The following is a 7,927-nucleotide window of genomic DNA, read 5'->3' as shown; positions in this document are numbered from 1 at the left end:
GGATTGCATTTCTATATAGAATCACATACATAAATACATTCTGATGTAATTTGTGGCATTTTTAAGTGCACTATTATATTTCTGTCAGATTATCAATTGATCCCATCCCATCCCTTCTACAGAGATGGGATACACTTAAATAGAAAGGGTGCAAGAATATTTGCTGATGCTATCGAGGCAGTGTTAGGTGGGTCGGAAAACTGCTAGCTTGGGGGAAGACAAAGACCAATAGATTGACAGTAGCCACTGGCAGAGGTGAAAGAGATTCTTGCACTGCTTCTATTAGAATGAGCAGAAGCCTGAAAAACAAGATGCATTGTATTTCAGAGACTGCTAGGAGCCATTGCGGTACAAGTAAACACATGGGTTGTGTTAGGGTAGCTAAGAATAGAAACAGGTGCAGGTATACTTGCGTGTACACCAATGCTAGGAGTTTAGTAAATAAATTTGATGAATTTGAGGTATTGCTCAAAACATCGAAGGCAGATATTGTTGGGATATCAGAGACGTGGTGTCACACAGATATAAGGGATGCAGAACTGCAATTTGGGGAGTACAACGTCTACAGAAAGGATAGACAGGATAGGAAGGGGGGGGGAGGGGTTATGCTATTAGTTAAGAAACACATAAAAACCAAGGAAGTGAAGCCAGTCGACATCGCTGGACAGTGCAGTGTTGAGTCAGTTTGGCGTGACATAAACATTGGGAGATCAAAATTGAGAGTAGGAGTGTGCTATAGGCCTAATGACTCTGATGAGTATAATAAGGAACTGTACAGGGAAATAGAGTGGGCCAGTAAATCAGAGAGTCTTATAATGGGAGATTTTAATTTCCCAGATATTGACTGGAATTTGGGGGCTGGTTACTCACACACTAGCAGGGCTTTTGTGGATTTATTGGATGATTGTTTTCTACATCAGCATGTTTGGGAGGCAACTAGAGGGAGTAATACTCTTGATTTGATTATCAGCAGTGATTCTTCATGCATTAAGAATCTGCAGATAAATGAACCACTAGGTGGCAGTGATCACAGTGTGCTGAAGTGGGATTTACTCAAAGAGATAACTACCATTAGGGGTAAAGGGAAGGGTTATTGCTTCCGTAAAGGCGACTATGATGGACTGAGACAGTATTTAAATTCTATACAGTGGGACCAACTGATGATGTTACCAACAACAAATTCAAAATGGGAAGCATTCAAAGAACTTATCTTGGAAGCTACTAGGCTTTACATACCAACTAAGAAATATTGTTCAAGGTTTAGGCCAAAATGGATGTCAGATGAACTAATGAGGCATATGGCAGAAAAGAAAAATGCATGGGATACATACAAATTAACACATGACACAGAAGCCTATGATAGATACAAGTTGATATGCAACCAAGTTACAAAGGAGGTTAGGCAGGCGAAGGCAGATTACGAGAAATCCTTGGCAAGGGATGCAAAGAAAAACAGCAAAGAGTTCTTTACTTATGTAAACTCTAGAAGGAAGGGGATGAATTAGATTGGTCCACTTGATATTGATGGGTCAACTGTTGACGATCCTGCTCAGGTAGCTAACAAACTAAATGAATATTTTGCATCAACATTCACACATGAGGAGTTATTCAGCGAGGTGTATTCAACTCTAGCAGTAAGCTACAGAATCTTGAAATAACTGGGAGTAAAGTGGAGGAGAAACTGTTGAAGATAAACACAAGAAAGGCACCAGGGGTGGATGGGATCTATCCAGTTATATTAAAGAAGGCAGCAAAGGAAGTAAGCAAACCATAGCCATAATTATGAGAGCTTCCTTGGACTCAGGGGAGGTACCCATAGACTGGAAATGTGCAAATGTGACCCCAATTCACAAAGGAGGATCAAAGGCTGACACAAGTAATTATAGACCTGTGAGCTTAACTTCTGTTCCAGGAAAATTAATGGAGGCACTGGTTTAAGAAGCACTGCAGGATCATTTAGACAAGACTTCAGTTATAGCTCAGACACAGCATGGTTTTGTTAAGGGGAAGTCTTGCCTGACCAACTTGATTGGATACTATGATGCAGTCACAAAAGAACTGGACGCAGGGAATAACTTTGATATTATATACTTGGATCTTAGAAAGGCTTTTGATACTGTTGCACATGGAAGACTGCTACACAAATTGGAGCAGTTGGAGGCAAATTGCTGCTATGGATAAAGGGGTGGTTGAGGGGGAGAAGACAGAGAGTGGTAATCAATGGACACTGCTCATCGTGGACTAATGTTATTAGTGGAGTCCCTCAGGGCTCAGTGTTGGGTCCATTATTGTTTTCTGTATTTATAAATGATATTGATGATGGTATATCGGGCTTAATGTCCAAGTTTGCAGACGATACAAAGGTTGGCAGGGTTGTCAGGGACACTATTGACACTATGCTGCTGCAACAGGATCTGGAAAGGTTGAGCAGATGGGCTGAGAGGTGGCAAATGAAGTTTAAGATTGACAAATGTAAAGTACTACACATGGGAAACAGTAACCCCAGAGCAACGTATCAACTCTGTGGTACTACACTGACAGTGGTAGAGAACGAAAGGGACTTGGGGGTGGTTGTGCAGGCAGATATGAAGTTCTCTGAGCAGTGCAGACGGGCTGCAAGAGTAGTTCATGGTGTCTTGTCAATGATATACAGGAATTTTTCCAGCAGGGATAAGGAGGTGATTATTCCATTGTATAAGGCGATGGGCAGGCCACACCTAGAGTACTGTATACAGGTCTGGAGGCCTCGTTTCAAGAAGGATGTAGAGCTGCTGGAACGAGTACAGAGAAGGGCAACAAGATTAGTGAATGGAACAAAGGGGGTGCTCTTACGAAGAAAGGCTTAAGTTTTGCAAATTACAGTGTCTGGAGACTAGGCACCAGCGAGGTGAGCTGATAGAGGTGTATAAAGCCTTGAATGGTTTAAGCATGCTCAATGCTGATGGGATTCTTCCTCTTGCTCAGAAAAATCACCTGAGAGGGCATAAATTCAAATTGAGGAAAGACAGATGTAGGATAGACGTGCGGAAATTTGCCTTTAGCCAGCGGGTGGTTGGTTGGTGGAACAGACTTCCATCCCTTGTGGTGGAGGTTGATAGCCTAAATAAGTTTAAGGCTCAGCCGGACAGGTATTTTGAACGAACAGAGGGGTGAAGTGGAAGTGGGTTTTTTTTTTTTTTTTTTGGCTGATGCTGCATAAGCTTGCTTTCTTGCATCAAATGCCTCTACTAATGCTAATGCTAATGATGTTGGGTTTTAGGATCATCAGCGACTAAAGCCATATTGCTCCATGTATATTGTGTGTTCTATGGTCGATTTTCTGTTTGCTGGACAAAAAACCTGAGTTGTCAGGAGAAAAACAATGCTACCCTCGCATGAGTGCTAAATATAAGAGGTAAGTTCCTCACGCCATCAATGGGACTCAAACTTAGGTCTTTTCCACCTAGTGTTGGGAGGATGGCGATCCTACCAACTGTGCTACCCGCGAGAGCATGAATTAATGTGCAGTTAACGTAGTTTCTGCATGGATAATAATACTCTCTTCAGACCCTTACGAAGAACCAGTTTACTTAATTGTCAATTTTCAATCCAAGCAGGTATGCATTGGGTTCCAATCCATCCATCTTTATTGAAGAAACTTATCCATTTCTTTTACAATAAAGTGCCCTAATAAAATATATCCCCTTTCAACCAGGTTATTCTGCACTTAACTTTACTTTAGGCTTGACTTGTAACTGTGAACGTGGCAGTTTATTGGACACAGGAAGCCCTAGCAGTTTTAGTATCTAGAAAATGATGCAAGGGAGAAACTTATGCAGTATCAGCATAAAAAAAAAAAAATAAAATACCCAACTCATCCATTACCTCTAATAATTTGCCTAATTCTTCCTTAAATTTATTCGGATACCCACTTCCACATCAGATGGTAGTTTCTTTCAACAGTCAGTGTCAGTTACTCTGACTGAAAGAAAATGTTCGCACATCTATCTTACAACCATCCTCTTCCAATTTAAATTTATTTCCACTTGTACATGTGTTGTCCAAGAAAGAGTGCAGTACCATCAGCAGTAAATTTATTCATTGCATTCAGAGCCTTAAACACTTCAAACAGATCTCTTCGCAAGTGCCAGGTTTCCAGGCGCTACAATTTGCAGAACTCAAGCCTTTCTTAGTAAGAGTACCCATTTGTTCCCCCTCACTAGTCTTGTTGCCCTTGCCTGCATCCATTCCAACAGATTGCTCTGGGACATTAATTTGCTTACTCAATGATTCAGTCTTATTCAGCAATGCATCCAGTTTTAGTTTAAGTGTGTCACACATTATACATTTTTGATTTAAAAGACAATCATCAGTTGAATTAGGATTATTTATAACTAATTCAGAATACATGCCGCAAGCAATCATAGATTTAGGATGCTGATGCACATATGCTTATAGACTGTTATATAAAGTTGCAGGGACCTAGCACAATAATTGCACTGTACCAAAATCTCCCCCTTTGGAGCCCCGGTGCAACTGCACTACTGAAATATGGTATATTCGACAAACCTTGGCCACAGGCTGTACAAGTCACTCATCTCAATGGAACTGCTAGCAGTCATTCCCTCTGTCATGCACACTATATTATGACATGCTGATGTGCATCATGAACAATTACATATATCTTGAATATAATATTAATCAATAAAGTAATTTTAATACTTTTAAAAAGTAATGTATTCTAGAATTCGTAATGTAAAACTGCACACTAAAGTTTTAACAGCACCAATGAAATTTGCCATAAAACACTCATCCACTACACCCTAATCTAAGGCCCTCGTGGACAGCACAGTTGGAATAATCACCTTACTCCCCACAATGGGTGCAAAAGACCATTTTGAATCTCGTCAATGATGCCAGGAATTTTATCATTCTTTTTCACAACGTAACTGAATTGGCGCAGAAAAGGTAGCATGATTTTTTCTCCGGGAAACTCGGGTTTCTCGTCCAGCAAACAACAAATCAACCACAGCACTCAGACACACACATGCATGCAATTTACAGGCATATTATATATCTCATCCATTGCCTCTAATAATTTGCCTAATTCTTCCTTAAATTATTCAGGTACCCACTTCCACAATGATTAATTAAAGTATATGGCCTAAGTTGCTGATGCACCTAAAACCCTACAAATAAAAAAATCTAAAAAAAAGCATCAGTTTTAAGATTCTCTGCATTATTTCCTTTTTTCAAAAATTAATACTAACAGGTAATGTAAGTATTATCTTTTTCTTACAACACCTGGAAGCAATTGTTAATTTCTATGCCTTCTTTTTCTTAGAATGGCCAAAATTTTACTACCCATTTGTTTGTTCATTTGTTTTTTATGTGTATCTCCAATTTAGGTCATATTGAACCATATATAATATGTAAATTGCGTGTGCTCTATAGTCAGTTTGCTTGACGAAAACCAAGGTTTTTGGAAGAAAACACCATGCTACCCTCTCATGAGACCAACTAACTCAGCCACGTTGTGGTGTCTCCATAGCCAGGTGGGCAGGAGCAGCAGTGCGTAGCACACGCTTCCTGATTTGACCCACTTCCATGACACCATATGGAAATTTGTTCCAACAATCAATTGGCAGATTGTTCGATTGTTCCAACAATCAATCACTTTATGGCAGAAAGCAAATTTTCGCACATTTAGTCTGCAGACATCTTTCTCTAAATTTGTCTACTTTCATGTGTGATGTTTGAACAAGAGAAAGAATACCATCACGTTCAGCGTAATAAATTAAAAGCCTTAGCTGATCTAGCAGGTGCCTAGTCTCCACATGCAGCAACTGACTGAACTGTTCTTTGTTGGTATGATTATCCTTTTTTCCATTCACTAATCTCGTTGCTCTTTTGTGCACCCGTTCCATCAGATCTACATCCTAAAATGAGGCTTCCCGACCTGTATGTAGCACTCAAGATGCGGTCTAACTTTGCCTTATACAACGGAACAATCACCTACTTGGGCCTCATTGTGAGCATCAAACCATGGCGAAACACTTTTCTTCAGTTTCTTATACCTGGTAGCAGAAATTTGCTTTCCTCCTCCACTACAGTCACCAGGTTTAACAACAGAAAAGTGGGAGTATAGGGATTTCGACCTGACCTGGGATCATAAATGTATTCGACTGAATTTAGGTCACGATTCTAGCCATGAGAATTGTTGAACTTTGTTTTCCTCACACTACAAGTTTTACACAACTTTCATTATGGGACAGAGCATCAGTTCCTCCCCTCTCCATGTTCCAGGACATGGAGGGGTAGACCCTTTTCTACAGAACTGCAGAAGTGTGGGAACTGGTTAAGATGTCAACATACAACTCAACGTGTTCCCCCATCAATTAACGATATTGACAGGGGATATCAAGTCTATTGTCTTAATTTTGCAGAGATATGTAGAATGGTTAATGAAAAGAAGCCGTATTACTGCAAAAAAACCTAGAAAAAGGAAGCAGATGGTCTGAGAAGTGGCAGTTAATGTTTAATATTGATAAATGTAAGCGACTGCACTTGGGTTGCAGTAATCTCAGAATAACATGCCAATTGGGTTATACTCCATTCAAAGTAGTTGAGAATGAATGAGGCCTAGAGGTAATTTTACAGTGCAATATGATGTTGTTTAAGCAGTTTAGACTCAACGTCGATGATAAACAGAACTTTCTCACCGAGAAGGAGGTGATAATCCTGTTATTGTTTAATCTTGAGTACTGTATACAGGTCTGGAACCCTTGTTTTAAGAAGAATGCAGAATTATTGGAACAGGTTTAGAGAAGAGCAACAAAATTAGTCAAGGGCATTCTTATCATGAAAGACTTCAGTTCTGAAAAATTGCAGACCATGGAAACCTGTTAGGAGACCCAATTGAAGTGGTAAAGGCTTTAAACAGTTTGAAAAAAAAAAACAATGCTGATGGTATTCTTATTCATTCTCGGCATAAGGAGACGGAATTAAATTGGGGAAGGATAGTTGCAGGATAGGTGTGCAGAAATTTGCTTTCAGCCAGAGAGTAATTGATTGTTAGAACTCTCTGAACCTCATTGTGGGCAGAACATGCTATGGTACGCGAAATTCTAAGTTCCACTGTTTCATTAGCATGTTATCATTGAGAAACAAACAAAAAAAAAAAAGCAAAAAAAAAAAAGCCAAACTTCTTCACTACAAGCGGCATCTGACATTGGTATGATGATATGTCTGTGAGCCTGTAGGTCTGTCCTGGAAATCTATTCTTTTATTTTTAAATACAATTTTTAAATTATTTTCTTTCTAAATTACACAATATGCTTTAATATTTAGATTTCTATTTTAGCTTTATTTCTTAATTCTTTCGGGGCTTTTATTTTATTTTATTTTTTAGCTTGATTAATTATGTACACATTTTTATATATTGATTGATAAATTAAATGAATTAAAAACTTCTGATGGCGCTCGCTTCTAGGTTTGATTTATGGTCAGTTGGAATACGCTACTTCCCAAACATATTTTGATGTCATTAAACTCTTGGTTTATGAGTGAACTTCGTACATAAATAAGAAATAATAATAAACTGTCTTATCAGATACGTGTAAAAAAATGCAGAAGCGTTAAGTCTGTCTTTTATAGTAAATATTTTCATTTCACTTAGAAGATCACTAAAAATGTACGTTTAATTTTAAATTTTAAAATACAATATATTAGCATTAGCATTAGTAGAGGCATTTGATGCAAGAAAGCAAGCTTATGCAGCATCAGCCCAAAAAAAAAAAAATAAATAAATAAATAAAAAATAACCACTTTCACTTCACCCCTCTGTTCGTTCGAAATACCTGTCCAGCTGAGCCTTAAACGTATTTAGGCTATCAACTTCCACGACAAGGGATGGAAGTCTGTTCCACCAACCAACCACCCGCTGGCC

Source organism: Mastigoproctus giganteus, chromosome 1, assembly GCF_048544385.1.
Source record: "Mastigoproctus giganteus isolate SK-2022 chromosome 1, ASM4854438v1, whole genome shotgun sequence".
In the NCBI taxonomy this organism is placed as follows: Eukaryota; Metazoa; Arthropoda; class Arachnida; order Uropygi; family Thelyphonidae; genus Mastigoproctus; species Mastigoproctus giganteus.
Note: the sequence above shows the minus strand (reverse complement) of the source record.